This window comes from Gobio gobio (genome assembly GCF_949357685.1).
Source record: "Gobio gobio genome assembly, chromosome: 7".
Classification (NCBI taxonomy): domain Eukaryota; kingdom Metazoa; phylum Chordata; class Actinopteri; order Cypriniformes; family Gobionidae; genus Gobio; species Gobio gobio.
This window is the reverse complement of record NC_137103.1, coordinates 51,509,008-51,526,285: the sequence shown is the minus strand read 5'-3', so window position 1 is coordinate 51,526,285 and position 17,278 is coordinate 51,509,008. Positions and strand designations below refer to the sequence as shown.

The window sequence follows — 17,278 nt, the reverse complement described above, 5'->3', positions numbered from 1 at the left end:
TAACCTGTTCGATTGGACAGATTTCACACAGATTTCCTAAACCTGCAGCAGCAGCACATCCTGACAGTCTCTCTTCCTTCTCGTCGCCTGCATATCTGTAGCTACAATTGAGCCAGAAATTAGAAGAGTGAAACGCACACACACACACGACGCAGAAAGGAGTGCACCAGAGAGAGGAAGACTGGCTGGCAGCCTCATTACTGAAGGAGGGAATGTGTTGTTTTGTGTCTGAAGCCCCAGCAGAGCGGCTGATAAACTGGGATTTTGGAGGTACGGGAACATTAAAATCTAGGCTGCGTTTAAGTCCAATTTTTGAATCCCTTCCCTCGCTAACTTCCCTCCATCTTGTTCACTCGAATGTACGTCATTGCTTACGTTGCATGATTACCGTGATAGGTTGCCACCTGTGCATTTGTCCATTTGTGAAATTTCCTCTACTAAATAATAACAGAGCGGGGTCAGCGCAACTGAGGGTCACAGTGCACAGAAGTCACCAACTTTCTGCAGAGTCAATATTTACAGACCTCCAAACTTTGTGTGGCCTTCAGATTAGCTCAAGAACAGTGTGTAGAGCTTCATGGAATGGGTTTCCATGGCCGAGCAGCTCATCCAAGCCTTACATCACCAAGTGCAATGCAAAGCGTCGGATGCAGTGGGGTAAAGCACACCTCCACTGGACTCCAATGACTCCGATGGACGAGTCTGGGTTTGGCAGTTGCCAGGAGAACGGTACTTGCCTGACTGCATTGAGCCAAGTGTAAAGTTTGGTGGAGGGGGGGGGGGGGTTATGGTGTGTGGGTTGTTTATCAGGGGTTGGGCTTGGCCCCTTAGTTCCAGTGAAAGGAACTCTTAATGCTTCAGCATACCAAGACATTTGGGACAATTTCATCCTCCCAACTTTGTGGGAACAGTTTGGGGACAGCCCCTTCCTGTCCTCAACCCGATAGAACACCTTTGGGATGAATTAGAGCGGAGACTGCGAGCCAGGCCTTCTCGTCCAACATCAGTGCCTGACCTCACAAATGCGCTTCTAGAAGAATGGTCAAAAATCCCCATAAACACACTCCTAAACCTTGTGAAAAGCCTTCCCAGAAGAGTTGAAGCTATTAGAGCTGCAAAGGGTGGGCCAACTCCATATTAAACCCTACAGATTAAGAATGGTCAAGTTCATGTTCATGTAAAGGCAGGCATCCCAAAACTTTTGGCAAAATAGTGTATTTAAATGATAATACAATAAACTTTAAGAGTCAGCTTAAGATGGCAACAAGTATTATGCAGTTAAAATGTCAAAATAACTCCAATATAAGTTGTGTGGGGTAAATTAAGTGCATCACAATCATGTTGTATTGTGGTCTATGGATCTGCCTGAAGTGTTGAGTAGTCTGGCTCCCTCTGTCAAAATCGAGGGGTCGAGGGTCTGTCCAAATACACTTCCCTCGCCCACTTGATGAAGTTGAACGCACTTCAAAATAAAAAATACTATGGCTACCGTCATCTGTCTGGTTACCAACATTCTTTAAAATATCTTCTTTTGTGTTCAGCAGAAGAAAGAAACTCATACAGGTTTGGAACAACATGAGGGTGAGTACATTTCAAATTTCATTTTTGGGTGAACAATTGCCCCATCCTCAATATATATAAATATAGACACACTACAGTTCAATAGTAAGATTAGAATGTTTTGGAAAGAAGTCTCTAATGCTAATATTGTGAAATATTATTACAATTTAAAAAAGACTGTTCTATTTGAATTTATTTTAAAATGTAATTTATTCCTGTGATCAAAGCATCACTACATCCTTCAGAAATCATTATAATATATTGATTTGCTGCTGAACAAACACTTTTCATTATCAATGTTGAAAAAAGTTTCAGCTTCATATTTTTGTGAAAATCATGATATATTTATTTATTTATTTAATGAATAGAAAGATCAATAGAACAGCATTTATTTGAAATATAAATCTTTTGTAACATTATAAATGTATTTACTGTCATTTGATCAATAAAATGCATCTTTGCAGAATTTTTTTCAAAAGCAAATTTTACTGACCCCAATTCACCCTTCTCCGCAAGTTTGATTGACAGGCGACGTCATTCTAAACCCTTGGTAAACAGAATCCTGTAATCTTGATCCATGTTTTACATTGCTCATTATTTACCCGAGGTTGACAGTGAATTAATCCTGGGTATTTATAAATTGACGTTTTACATTGTACATTCATAAACCCTGCGTTAACGACATTATTTGCATATTTGGGGTGTCAGAGTCACTGATTGGACGAACACTGCACACGATATGTTTACACAAAGGCTCTAACATTGCCGACTGTACTATGTAAAAGTGGTGCTAACCCAGGGTTAATCACAGTGTGAAAATCCCTAGAGTGGACTATTTATATCATATTTTCACATCATAAAGCAACTGTGCTGGATTTCTAATCCAGTACTGACTAGAGAACCCAGAAAAATTCCTTTGGGTTCAGAAAGGGTTGGAAACTGCAGCAGGATAGAGCCTTGGCATGACACCGGAACGCTGTTCCAGCTCTTTCCGGCCCAGTTTAACCCCTGGGCAAGACCAGCCTCAGCCCACGGGCTCCATGGGTCTCAGCTGAGGCCTATTGTTCCTCTGTGTGTGTGTGTGTGTGTGTGGTGAGAACAGCAGCTGGAGAGCCTCCAAACCACAGCAGCGCTGCGGAATGTGTCTCCCTCCCATAAGGACAGAACACGGCTCTGTTCTCTACAGACACACTGGAAGCACCTTCTCTGAACCTTAGGAGCAACAGAATCCACTGAAAACTGTACTACAGTATGTACTACAAAGCTACGTGCTAGGTTACCTTTAACGCCTGCTACAGACTGTGAGATTTCGGCAATCCTATGAGATCATTTCAAATCACACTGTACGACATGGATCTAATAAACTTGGGTACGACATGCATGTAGACTGTATGATGACGACACCTATTGAATCATAGGCTACGACGCAAGAGAGTAAAGAAGAATAAAACATCATCAGTATGCGCTAGTGGTAAACATATAGAGCAAGATCAATCGCACTTTGGCAATTGTGGTTTTTATGTGCACTGAAAAAAAGAGGAGGGAGGAAGCGAAAGAGGAGAATATTGGTCATGGCTAGGGAAAAGAGGCCAACCTGGCATGCCAATTTTGCGAATGGAGCTCGAGGTAAGTAGTTTTAAGTTTTAGCGCCATGTCGCGTTGATCAATACGTCATTTCATGTTGCATTTTTTATTGGCTAGTCAGTAGACGCAGGTCGTTGCAGCAAACACACACTGAGATGACACACTGATGTCAGAAAATTATCGCAGGCTATCTTTGGTCGCAAGACCCGTGACAATCTTTCGTCTGGGACAGGCAAAATCATACAATCTGTACCGGGCATAAAGCAGCATCTCAGTAGTAGTCTATAAAATACAATAATAAAAAACAACTCCAGTTCACACACTTTTTGTGACAAATTCTCATGACCTTTCTAGTCAGTTGTGATTGAATTTTTAAGAAATCCTCTGGGCTGATTTCCATTTATATAGCAAGTCCCAATTGTCCATTTTTGAATGAATTAAAGGGTAACCCTTTAGTATGGGGAATACATATTCACTATTAACCTTGACTTTTGCCTCAATAAACTCCTAATTACTTATTAATAGTTAGTAAGGTAGTTATTAAGTTTAGGTATTGGGTCAGATTAAGAGATGTAGAATAAGGTCATGCACAATAAGGCATTAATACGTGCTTTATAAGCACTAATAAACAGCCAATATGCTAGTAATATACATGATAATAAGCAACTAGTTAATAGCGAGAATTGAACCCTAAAAGTGTTACCGATTAAAGATATTTATTGGTGCACAATGTCACAACATCATGTCCTGTTTTTGGTTCGTTTACATGTCTTTGGTGCATGTTGCGTTCATATTTTATTCAAACCACACCAGAGTTTGTTTCCCAGACAGAAGCATAGGGTGTTTTCACACCTGAGTGTGTTTTCTCCCTTGGGTCGGTTCGTTTAGGCAGTGTTTGCGTGTGACACAGTTAACCTCTAGACAGAGGTTAGAGATCCTGAGAGAGCGCGTTTAAATTTGCTGCAGTATTAATACGAAAGTAGTTTATTATTTAAAAGCGTGGATAACGGCTACATTTGTGTAGTGTTTGCGTGTCTCTCGACAGTTACAAATAAAACCACAATAAGTTCATAGAGCGAACTTGTCAATCATCTTGATGGATGACGCAGAGGAAACTCTGACCAATAAGAGGACAGTTGTACTCGCATGTGACTTCCGTAAACACATTCTGGTACGCTTTGAAAGGTTGCCTTGTGACAGCGAACCGAGCCAAAAAGAAAATGCAACATCGTAACAAATTAAGTCCCTATTTTGGAACAAAACAAACAATCTATAGGTGTGGAAACACCCATAGTGTCGGCCCAGATCTGGGCCACATCTGGTACATGTGTATTTAATGCGTCTGGATCTGGTCTGACACTAAGGCTGCTTTCACACCTGCCTCATTTAGTTCGGTTGAATCGTACTAGAGTTCGCTTTCCCCTTTGGTGAGTTACGTTTAGTCAGGTTTGAAAGCAGCAATCGCACTCGGGTGTGCACCAAAACCAGACCAAACAAGCATATCGATACGCTTTCAAACGAACTCTGGAGCGGTTTGTTTGTGGTGAGAACGTGATCCGACCTCGAACAGACCCAACTGCAAAAAGTACTGATCATTTTTGGACTAAACCAGCAGCCGTAGTCAGCTGCGCCGTGCATTATGTGATGAGGAAGTGTTTGTTGATAGTTTGCACTTTAGCATGGCAGCTCGCGGACAAACTTGGAGTAGTGAGGAGGTGCGGAGCCTCGTAGAAATTTGGTCTGATGACCGTATTAGGTTCTAACTTTTGAAAACTCACAAGAACAGCGCGATCTTCACTTGAAGTGACGAGTGATGCGTCCTCGCCGTTTGCAGTGCATTAGAGCGTTTTTTTCAAGCCGCATCCACGCTTCATTATAGAAATGTATTGTTTGCTTATTGTGGTGTGTACAAACAATGTAATAGATTATGGCCAGGGACAAAACCAGCCCGCGCAGTCGCAGTTTAGGAAATACGCCATGGCCAATGAGTGATGTGGATGTTGTCATGTGACTGCATTTTGGTTCGTTTCAACTGGTTCGGACCAAAGCAATCAGTGTGGTGTGAAAAGTAGGGCTGCCACTAACGACGAATGTACGATGAATTCTATCGACTAATTTATCACAATAATTTTCAACAATTTTACTTAAAAACATTTAATTTAACTTACAACGTTGGCCTTCAGTAGTGTCCTATAAACAAGCCCTTGACAAAATGTAAAACTAAAAGAGTAAAAATGTAAAAGGGTACAAATTTGTAAAACAAAATAACAAAAAAAGAGAATATCAGCAAATACTTTTTATATAGAATAGTGTTGTCACGATACCAAAATTATGACTTCGATACGATACCAGACTAAAAAACCTCAATACAGATACTGAATCGATACCATGGCAAAAAACTGTAAAAGTAATTGAATAATATGACAGAACTTACTATTCATTGTTTTATCATTGTTTTAGGGTTAAAAAACCCCCTAAAAGCTCATTTGGTCGGCATGTTCCTGCCCTGCCCTGCTTCACACAGAATATTAGGTCCGGCCCTTTAAGAGCTGCACGGATCAAATTAATTGTCATTTTTAAAGTACCGGTACTAATACAATTTCATATATTACCCAACTTACCCAGTCGACTAAAAATATTGACGTCGACTAATTAACAGCGTCGACGCAGTCGATTGTATCGACCAATCCGCGACAGGCCTAGTGAAAAGGAACCAAAAAAAGCTGAAAAATGCTACAATGTATAATTGTTTGTCAATGGTTCGGACTAAATGAACCGAACTAGAGATGTGAAAGCCCCCTATGTTACTGTCTGGGTTGGAAGCGGAGCGAGACCCATATTTTCAGCGCTTGTTTGGTGCGCACGCCGCACCAGGGTTCAGATTGCAGTGTTCACACTTATTCAAATGAACCGCACAAACAGAGCAATCGCACCAGGGTTCATTTTAACTGAACCAATGCCGTCAAGTGTGAACACGCCCTTAGTCAATCAGATTTAGCATTTTTGTCTGGTGGGCGATAAAATAGTTGAAAAAAGTCGAGTGCCCATGAATCAGTTTGCATGCATGTTCGCCACTTTTGAGATGAATAAGAATGCTAACTGTTATCTTTCTCCGGGTATCTCAGACTTTCCCTGCTTTTAAGGATCGGATCGTTTCTGAAAGCACCAAAAACTCCCTTAATGTAAGCCCCAGATCTGTTTGAATCCCGCTGTTTCCCGCAGCGGTCCGGCCAGATGCAATAATTGGAAATGGGTTCTCTAGTTTTGGAGACACAATGCAAGTCAATTTTCTCGTAATCATCATAATTAGTTCCCCTTGTTGAAAATCCATTCGCATTTTCCGTCCTCAGCGGATGCCGCGCTGCTCTGCGATACCCAAAAGCGGTTGCCATGGAGATGCTAATACACTCGCACAAATAGTGAATTTCACATTTGAGAGTCGTTCTGGGTTTTTTTTGTTTTTTTTTTCATTTGTGGGCCATCTACCGCACACACACACACACACACACACCCTCAAGATCTGAAAATGAATGCTCATGCAACACATCTGTAATCAGAGGGAATTCATTGATGGAATAACTGTGGAAGAAAATCATGTGGGTCTGCACTTACACTGCAAATTTTCATGACATTATTATTCTGTTTTCTTACAGCAGATGCTGCTTGCAGATTTAAAACGGTCGATGATGAAGAGCCTGGGACTACAGCGAGAGGAGCAACTTTTCCCATTTCTTGACACAATGAGTGGGCATGACATCCTCAGCTAACCCGAGGTAACAGGAGCTGACTGCTGTACTAGAGAGACGGACTCTCCACACACAGCTAGTTATTTCTCCTCTACATCTCTAGCTCGGCCTCTCTCTCTCGCTCCCTTTGTCTTCTCTTAGCTGCTGTAGTTTTCCACAGAACACCACAGTATCTTACAAGTGAAAATCCTGCAGCAAAAAACCAGAAGAGACAAAACCAGCCACTCCCCGGGCGAGCTCTTTACAACACGGACATGTACATGTACAAATATACATGTGCTTAAGCATTGCCAATGCAGCACTGACAACCTATAGCGATCGATACTTCTTGGCAGCGGATGCTGAGCGCGATGAGGAGCCCTATAGAGGGTTGGGCAGCACAACCACAATCTTATATCACGATATGAGTCATTTTATATCACACTAACTGTATATATCACAATATAGGTATTTTTGCTGCTCATTTATTGGAAAATGGATTGGATTGTATATTAATAAAATCATAATACCTATTTCAGGAAGAAGAAAAAACATGAATTAACATTGTGTAATAAATATTAATAATGTATTAATAAATATTGGTATATTAATATAAGTATGTGGAAATATTTACATTTTGGGATAATCTCTATTTTAAATATTTAATTAATCTATGAAAGGGTTTTATATATTAATATGGTCATGTATTGATACATATTTTTATTTCTTATATTTTATTAATACATACAATGTTTATATAAGAATACAATAATACATATTTTGGGAAAATCAATATTTAGTATATTTAATTAAGCTATAAAAAAAGGTGTAGTTTTGGTAAAACATATTTTGGGATAATCTATAGGCTATTTAATTAATCTGTAAATTACATTTGTATATTTATACAATTACGTGGTAATACCTGTTTTGCGATAATCTATATTTAATATATTTAATTAATCCATACTTATTTTTTATTTTATTTAATACAATCATGATAACATGTAATACATATTTTGGGATGATCTATATTTCATACATTTAATTAATATATTTTGTATAAATATTAATGCAATCATGTGGTTATACATATTTTGGGAAATCTATATTTAATATAATCTATAAAAAATGTAATATATATTTTGGTAAAACATTTTGCAATAATCTAATCTATATTTCATACATTTAATTAATATAAAATGTTTTTAAACAATTGTGGTAATACTTATTTTGCGATAAACTATATTTCATATTTAATTATTATAAAAAAGGTTTATATATTAATACAATCATGTGGTAATACATATTTTGGGAAAATCTATATTTAATTAATCTATAAAAAAGATTTGTATTTTTATACAACTATGTGGTAATACCTATTTTGCGATAATCTATATTTAATACGTTTAATTAATCCATAATTTTTTTTTATATATTAATACAATCATGTGGTAATAAATATTTTGGGATAATCTACAGTTCATGTAATTGATTATTCTATTAAAAAAATGCAATATATATTTTTGGTTAAAAAAAATATTTTGGAATCATTTATATTTAAATAATCTATAAAAAAGATTAGTATATTTTATAAAATGATGTGATAATACATATTTTGCGATAATCTATATTTAATATTTAATTAATCCATATTTTTAAATATATTAATACAATCATGTGGTAATAAATATTTTACAAATGCTTAATTTCAATTGATTATTATTTTATTTTTTTACTATTTAACAAAACAAAAAATATATTCAAAACAAATAAATGATAGGCTACATTTAGGAAAAAATATAACACTTATTTTAAAAGCAGTAAATCTAATATTATATATATATATATATATATATATATATATATATATATATATATATATATATATATATATATATATATATATATATATATATATATATATATATATATTAGTTTCTATATTTTTATTATATAAATATAATAAAACAGTTCTGACATACACCTGTGTCGCACATCAATCAAATTTCAGATTAATGCGGTGAGTTGCGATGTTGCTTGGCAACCGTAAACAGTTAACTTGACAACAAGTTCCTTGTCGTGACTAGTACAAATCTACCTCATTATATTTGCTAAATCTCCACCGGTTCGCACACTTCTACCGGCGTCTCACCCAGCGCTACCCCCCATACACTGCAGGTCAAAGAGGCGAGCACTCAAGGAAGCTGACCTCAGGTTTCCCATCAGGCCAGGCGTGACACATCAGAACAGAAACAGGGCTCGAGTCATGCTTTCCCTTCAAAATGCACCAACCTGGGTCCGCCGGCGCGTTACTCTCCTCCCTCTCACCACGAAACACTTCTCTCAGAGGAGCCTTTTCAGAGCCAGATAAGATGTGCTGAATGATGGCCCTCCATTTCACTCGGACTGGAGAGGAGACCGGGGCGAGAGAGGTAAAGCGCGTGCGCTCCCGGTCTCCACTGCTGTTAGCATACACGCTCCGGTCTAAAACAGACCGAGGGCTCGCTCTCATTCGCCCGAGCCACACAAAGACTCATTAGCTGCAGCCGGCGGAGGGCTGGAGATTGTGCACAGCGACGCCTGCCTGAGAGATCACATGGGTGGGAGAGAGAGAGGGAGAGAGAGAGAGAGGGAGCGCGCTGTGCCTGTGTTCCTGCTGTCTGCAGATATTTTTACCATCATGAGAGGGAGGGAGAGAGGGAAAACAGACAGCGGAGAGACAGTCGATAGCCGGCACAGCACCATAATCTGTAGAGGTGAATGAGGGCACCCACAAATGAGCCAAAAACAGTAATAGAAACAGTCAAACGCACACGCTTGGGCTCAGTGGGATTTGTGCTAATGAACTTGTGCTGCACTTGTGCTTCATAAATACTCATTGCAAGGCATGTGATGTGACTCACAAGCAATCTCACACACAAACACACTAAACAGCTGGATGGTATAACTAAATATATAATGTCATAGAAAATTTTGGTAAAAGCTGAATTTTCAGCATCATTTCTCCAGTCTTCAGTGTCGCATGATCCTTCAGAAATCATGTTGATTTGCTGCATTAGAAACATGCATTTCAATTGAAAACAGTTGTGGAAGAAACTATGATACAGTTTTTGTAAGGATGGCTTTAAATGTGGCTCATCCAATCAAACTTTAGAATAGGAATTATCTGTTTGAATATTCAAATGAGGTGAAGATGAGGTTTTATTTGATTCACTGAATTATCCATAAATAGGCATCACCACATGATTAATATTTAAACAATTTTCCATAGAATTTCTGGCAGAAAACATCTATATATAGTTATGAGTATAATAACTCATAGCGTCGTATAAGATTTTGCTCATTAAAAATTAAACAATATAAAATATAAGCACAAAAACAACTGGTCATAATAACAGTTCATAACTGTTGATAATAAATATATATATATATATGGAGAGAATAGATAGAGTATATTCACGTTTACTGTAGGCGGGTGATCTATCTAATATTTACGGGATGATTTTGCTGGTGATTTAAATTATGTAATATTGAGAATATCATGATAATTTTTATTCAGCCATAATATTTTGACTAACTCTGTGAAACTTTCTTGTCTGATGACGTTTAAAAATGAATTTTAATAGCTTCTCTGATTTAAACTTCTGTAGCAAAAACAGTGTTAGAGCTGGCTGATTCACTTAACTGAATCAGTTCAATGAATCGATTCAGATGTCCGATTCAGTGATTCATTTGTGCCGTCACAGAATGTTCACAGACATCCTTGTGTGGCATTTTTCATATATTAAAATGTTTTGGCAAACAATATGCACGTAAACACTATTAAATATGTTTGTTTATTTACTTTTTCGGTCCATTCTTTCTTGTGTTCGTTTATTACAAAACGAGTTTTTTTTATTGTATTTTACAAATCTTTAATGATTTTGAATCTACTTGAGAACAATAGCTGTTTGGCTGACGTTCTTTTGAAAGAATAATTTTAGTTATCTCTGCACTTGAACATCATCAAACATGGCAATATAATCAATATAGCTACATGATATTTTGGATTAAGATTGCACCTAAATTAGTCCGGAAAGCTCCCGGGAGTCGAGCTGTGGAGTTATTATCAATGTCAACATTACAGTTCTGGCTTCAGGAAATCCTTCCACTTGATGGCACACAATCGGCACAGAAAAACACAAAGACTGTGTGGCCATCCAGTTATTAAAGCCTGAATAAATGCTGTGTCAAAACACTTTGATTATTGCTTGCGGCGTTGTGTGACGGCCACTGCAGTAAGACTGGTGCGGGACAACTTGTCCTCTGCTCACCGAGGCGTTCGGACCTCCTGTAATTATGCGAAAATCTCTGCTTATTAGACTCTCTCAGTCTCAAGTAATAATAAGTAAAGTCCAGCAATTAAAAAAGAGGCAACTATGTCAGTATAGCCTACCTCTCCGCAACAGAAAGGATGATTCCTGCTCTAATTATTCCATTTCAGCCCATCTAATTCCTGCCAATTATAGCCTCTAACTCAACAAATCCTTCAAATAAAGAATATTTAAGCACTGATCGCTCATTTTAAAGTGTTTAATCCCACCTATAACAGATTTCATAGTGTGTTTTAAAGCATTTATGAGCGTTTTAGTGGAAAGGCAGCTGGCTTCAGGAGAAACTGCTTGTATGTGTGTTTTGGATTTAATAAAGGTTTAAATCAGAGCTCTGACTGTGTTTGGACGCAGATGGATTTATCCTGGAACAGGTTTTCTTTTGGAAAACGTCTTGAGGGACAGCATAGAGCCTCTATGTTATGATCTGGATTGTGGAAAACTAAACATTACGAGTCTTTGTGACATGGGGGATTCTGATTCAGTAGCACACTATTGCTTCCTGCCTATCTACTGAAAATGACAAAATACTTCATTTCTTTCCATATAAAATGTTTATCCCGACTCAAATCTACGGCCTTGTGGGCCCGTGACCCATTAGAGAGCAGAACAGACAGTCATGAATGGCTCAGGACTTGATTTGACCAGAAAAATCGAATTATTTCCTCTCGTTTCCTCTTCGTCTTGGAATGCTGCCTATTGTATAACAGTCATCTAATTTGCATTCTCTCTCTTTCTTATGGGATATCATACCAGGAGCTCCATTATGTAAAGATTCAGAACATATGACTGGCAGTCCACACACACATACGCACACACGCACACACACACACACACACACACACACACACACACACACACACACACACACACACACACACACACACACACACACACACACGCGCACACACACACACGCACACACACAGGCTCTGTTTCAAAAACTAGTGAGCTGCCTATATGTGGGTTGCATTTTAAGTGCTCTTAACATGAAGGTTGTTCTGAAAAGCGTGGTTATGTTGCCTTTTAAGATACTTTCTTAAGCATGTATCCTTGGTGCAGAAGTCAGTGTAGTCAATGAAATCAGTAATGCATTTAACATTTAGTATTGCTAAATCTTAAAACTACATTTCATAACATAATAAGTATTTGTCAAATTATAATAGGTTTGCTCCTCCGCCATTACTGCGAGAAATGTTGCCAGTACCAATGTTGCCAACTATTTTCAAAGGAAAACAGCTAAAGTCTGCCCAAAAAGTTGCTAAATGTTGCTAGATGATGTCATGCGTCAATTAGCATAGTCGTGACATCATCACGTCATACTTGCATTCTGCATAATGTCAGTTTTTTTTCTCCTAGTCCGTGCTCTCATACTGTATTTTAATATAATATACCCGAATGTCCAATAAAGCTGTTCTCATTTACATATTTTCGATCAGACCACAGAATGAGTATGATATAGTGAATTAATACATTTTTATGTGTAAGTTCAAATACAGTGAAAAAGTCACTAAGTTGGCAACACTGACCAGTACCGATCCGGCAGAAACAAGCGGAGTGATATAAATTTCTGTTGTTGGGAGTTTGGGTTTGGCGGTCGCCAGGAGAACGGTACTTGTCTGACTGCATTGAGCCAAGTGTAAAGTTTGGTGGAGGGGGGATTATGGTGTGGGGTTGTTTTTCAGGGGTTGGGCTTGGCCCCGTAATTCCAGTGAAAGGAACTCTTAATGCTTCAGCATACCAAGACATTTTGGACAATTTCATGCTCCCTACTTTGTGGGAACAGTTTGGGGATGACCCCTTCCTGTCCCAACATGACTGCAAGGTCCATAAAGACATGGATGATCGAGTTTGGTGTGGAGGAACTTGACTGGCCTGCCCAGAGTCCTGACTTCAACCCCATAAAACACCTTTGGGATGAATTAGAGCGGAGACTGCGAGCCAGGCCTTCTTGTCCAACATGACTCACAAATGCACTTCTTGAAAAATGGTCAAAAATCCCCATAAACACACTCCTAAACCTTGTGGAAAGCCTTCCCAGAAGAGCTGAAGCTGTTAGAGCTGCAAAGGATGGACCAACTCCATATTAAACCCTACGGATTAAGAATGGGATGTCAAGTTCATGTGCATGTAAAGGCAGGCGACCCAAAACGTTTGGCAATATAGTGTATATATATACACAAGCTATATTTTAAGTTTTTTCATTTATATAGAGCTTTTAACAATACAAATAGTTTCAATGCAGCTTTACAGAAAATGCTTGTTTTGATGTTACAGTTAGGATTAGTTTTCTATATTCATGCTAAATATAACAATATTTAGTTTATATATTGAGTCAAAAGTCAGAAACTTTTTTTCTTGTGTGTTCGTATTATTTGAATGATGTTTTATTTCTTTTTATATATAATTATTTCATTAACACTTTATTTTACAGTCCTATGGACATATGTATTTATTATAGTAATTGCAATAACTGGGTTATAACAGGTACTAGATTTGAACCAAACCTAACCTTAACCCATGTAGTTACCTTATATTACCCACTTAGGTGGTAAGTACACACAAGTGCATTTACTGTAAAATAAATTGCAACCATTATTTGTATAATAAGTAAAAACTTTAATTGTATGACCTGTTTTGAACTCTGAATAAAAAAATTACATATTGTACGTTGCTGCCATGAAGGCAGATCACTAGGTTTTGTAACAGACCGTGATTGTATTGCTTGAACACTTATATTCATATCCTATTCTGTGATTTTATGCATATGAGAATATAGAAAACGTAAATATATTGCGCTTTGTTTGCATAGACATCCTCTGTCTATATTCAGGCCATATGCAAATGAGGAGTCTGGTTCCAAATCAAATCATTGGCTGTGACGGCAGCATGAAAAAATGGAAGGCCGGAGCCAAAAAAAGTCATTATTTCTGCTGCCTGAGGAGTTTAAATGCGCTTTGTAATAACCGGATGCTTTTAGCACGCTATTTTCTGGTGGTAGTGTTGCCGATATAAACTTCCACAGAAGAACAATAACCTGAGTCCTGACTGACAGAACGAAGAAAAAAATCATATGTCATTCTCAAACAACTACTCATTCAGAGCCTAAAGCAATGACTCGGCTGCAGTGATTAAAGTTTACGAGCGCTTTACAGATAATGTCGTTTCCTGGCTCCGTTTGAACTCGGAGAACAAAACCAATAGTCTGTCACCGAGAGGTCCGTGGAGGGTGCTCAAAACAACCATCTTCACACAATGACCAGCAGAAAAGGTAACACGTCTCTGCCTTGAGGATGTAACCTTTGAATGTTTCTCTCTTGGATGCAGGGCTTTTGAATCTCTACACACTCATTCTCTCTCTGTGCTGAATGTTTTATAGGGTGTTAGCAGTTCTGAGGTCTGTCATTAGCAGCATACTAACCTCTGCCTGCCCTTAAGCCTGGGAATTCAGCACACAGTCTGAGTCACACCACGTCAGTCCAACATACTTTCTTTTGCTAAACACTAACCAAGTGCTGGAAGTTGATCTTATGTAAGTCACACCCATAATTGGACCCAAAGGGTGTGAATTCAAGTTTCCATATTTGCACTGCAGTATGCAAATTGGATCCATGTTACATGACATCAAAATCAACGCTATTAACGGTAACTCTTAATTTTGATGGTCGACTTTAGACATTCTACTAACTATAAGTAACTTTACAACTACATGTCAACTAGCAGTCATTAGAGTATTAGACTGTCTGCTTAATATCTGCTAACATTTTATTTTAAGCTCCTCCAACAGACATTCTACTAACTATAAGTAACTTTGCAAGTACTTGTCAACTTATTCTACTAACCCCAACCCTAGAAGTCTACTCATACGCTAATGAGAGTTAGTTGACATGTAGTTGCAAAGTCACAACTATCAAAATAAAGTGTTGATTGTCTTATTGTGAGCAATTCATCTGTTCATGTTTCCAAAGAGAATTTTGTTTTTATCTTTGTAATTGTTTATCAGTAATCCATCTTACTTTTTAAACCCGACATTTCCATAAATAAACAGTATAGAAACCCCATTTTATTCTTTTAATTTTTTTCTCAATTTGAGTATGTTTTACTTTAAAATATCTTGTTATGGAAGAAAACCCTGTTTTTATATGGTAGCCTTATTTTAAAATTGTGATTTCTAAAAGACCTGACCTGGAAAAATGTAGCAAATTAATAACACATTGAAACTTCATAGGCATGATTATAATGAATATACGTTTTTTTCTAAGTATGCCAAGCTCTAAAAAAATTACCTGGTAGAAAAAAATCCTTATCCTTAAACCTTATCCAGTAATAAGGTTGAGAAAGATTTTATTTCAAAATAAGTTAATTACAATACAATTATTTTACTTGGGGAACAAAACGTATAACTGTACCTTTAAAGGTACACAATTGGTCCTCAGGGTACAATTAGGCAAGTTTGGTCCTAGAGAGTCGCTGTCCTGCAGAGTTCGGCTCCAATCCTGAAAGACGTCTATAGAAGCTCTTACTGAGAATTAACAGAGGTTTAGATGTTCTATTGAAAATATTTGGTCACCATTATGGTAATCAGTGTTTCATTTAGTTGGGCAGTTTGACTCTCAGCTTTTTATGTGAGTTTGTGTTTTTTGTTACAGTGTTAACAAAACATTATCTGTTCAAATCAAAAGAAGCCATAAACAAACATTATCATGAAGAAAAATGTTTGACAAAACTCATCACCGACTAAAAATATTAATACATAATATTCACCAATAATACTTTCTTGCCACAGCCAGACATTCTGAATTTTGATTTTTAAGTACATTTTAAGGGGGAAAAAGTTTAGACGCACACAGATATCAAGAATCAGCTTATGAATCTCAACAATGGTGACAGACTTAATGCTGCAATGCATGCTGGGAGCCATGAGTTTTATACTGCGGTGGCTTTGTAGGGTTGGAGATAAACTCTGCAGGACATCAGCTCTCTAGGACCGAACTTGCCTACTCGTGACTTAGAGGTACAAAAATGTACCCCAGTGACGGCCATTTGTACTCTTTTTTTTGAGAGTGTATACAATATTATAGAAATATAATATTTGCGAATAATTCAATATTGCAATTATTTAATTCGAACAAAAAATAAATTGGCAACAACTTTTGTTTTTTTTATTTTATGTCTTAGACCTCAGAAACATAACATATAATTGATTTTCACATTCAGTGACATCTGACGGCATCATGTTTGCATTGAGATTTGTATTGAGATATCCAGCGTATATTTAACTTCATTCTTTATTGTCTTTTTTTTCCATTTTGGAGCTTAACAGACTATAAAGTCACTATAAAGTGCATGGAAAAGAGCTGCATAAAGATTCTCCGCCTTATGTGAAAGTCGCAAAAAATATTAGGTTTACTCTGGTGAACTGCATTTACTCTATGTTCAGTCTTGGGTATAAGTACTCTAAAAAAGTAATGAATTACTAGCTAATAAATCACATCTTCAACAGTTTTATTAGATTACTGTATCGTATTGCATTACTAATTACTTTCTAAATCCCATATCAACCTCAACCAGCTGAACAATACATGGATAGACATGAAACTGCTCTTTTAATTTTGTCAATTAAATAAATATAATTTAATAAGTATTTAAAGGGAGAAGGTTACGTTATAAACATTAGACGTTAAATGAACAGTTGTTAGTCTTGAATGCAATTACATCAGAAGTAACTGTAATTATTAAATTACATAAAAATGAAGAGTAATCTCTTACTTTACTTTTTCAAGGGAAAAGTAAATAACAGTAATTAATAATTACTTGGCAATGCATCACACCCAACACTGCTTATGTTGCAGTATTTGGGTGTTTTGCTGCTAGACATTGAGGTGGTTTTGGGACACAGAAGCAGGCGTCAGATCAGTGCATGACAGGCGAGTCAGAGTGACTCCCTCCCTGTCTCTCTCTCTCTTTCTCTGTCTCTTACTGCAGCCTGCCGAGAGGGAAAGCCAGGGCAACCGCAAAGTACAGTGAGCACACAGTCTC

The 17,278-nt window shown here is 37.5% G+C and overlaps 1 protein-coding gene across 1 annotated transcript in view; it reads right to left on the bottom strand.

Annotated features, from left to right (window-relative positions):
* Nucleotides 1–9,404, bottom strand: part of csrnp3 (cysteine-serine-rich nuclear protein 3) — a 25,022-nt gene extending 15,618 nt beyond the window's left edge. Inside the window, exon 1 of the mRNA XM_079822040.1 lies at nt 9,162–9,404. The gene's annotated coding sequence lies outside the window, so the exon portion shown is untranslated. The remainder of the gene's footprint in view (nt 1–9,161) is intronic.
* Between the last annotated feature and the right edge of the window lie 7,874 nt (nt 9,405–17,278).